Genomic DNA, 538 nt, shown 5'->3' with positions numbered 1-538 from the left:
GGGGAAACCGCTATATCTCCCGCTCCAACAGCGCCTCCTGCTGGCAGAGAATGGATTTGCATGTGCAAGTCTGTGGGAAACACTGGTGTCTGTCTGTCCGCAAACATAAACAAAAAGCATGCTTCAGAACTGTTTTGAGAAGATGCTTTGAGCCATGTATTATTACTATGAATTAGGCTACTACTACTATTACCATCTTGTGCCCTGCAATAATCATTTACTCAAACTCGCTTTTATGAGATAAAGGGAAAAAATATATATAAAATCGGCCAAACATATCGGACAAAAAATCAGCATCATATATCGGCCGCCCTGATTTCTAAATATCGGCATCGGCCAGAGAAAAACCCTTATCGGTCGACCTCTATTGCTGACACTTAAATTAATTGTTTTGCCACTTTTGCACTTTATTTTTTTTTAATTAATGTTTATTTGTTATGCATGTTATGTATGTTTATTAAAAACAAGTTTTGTAATAACCGATTGTTCCGGTCCGGACCTTTGACACTGATGAAAATTCAGATTTGGACCTTTGAAT

The 538-nt window shown here is 37.7% G+C and overlaps 1 protein-coding gene across 1 annotated transcript in view; it reads left to right on the top strand.

Annotated features, from left to right (window-relative positions):
• LOC107737571 (rho guanine nucleotide exchange factor 10-like protein) overlaps positions 1-538 on the top strand; it is a 42,064-nt gene that overhangs the window by 13,673 nt on the left and 27,853 nt on the right. The window lies entirely within an intron of this gene.

Source organism: Sinocyclocheilus rhinocerous, unplaced genomic scaffold (assembly GCF_001515625.1).
Source record: "Sinocyclocheilus rhinocerous isolate Xijiao unplaced genomic scaffold, SAMN03320098_v1.1 scaffold72, whole genome shotgun sequence".
Lineage (NCBI taxonomy): Eukaryota > Metazoa > Chordata > Actinopteri > Cypriniformes > Cyprinidae > Sinocyclocheilus > Sinocyclocheilus rhinocerous.
The sequence above is the reverse complement of the archived record's forward strand: the minus strand, read 5'-3'. Positions and strand labels throughout refer to the sequence as shown.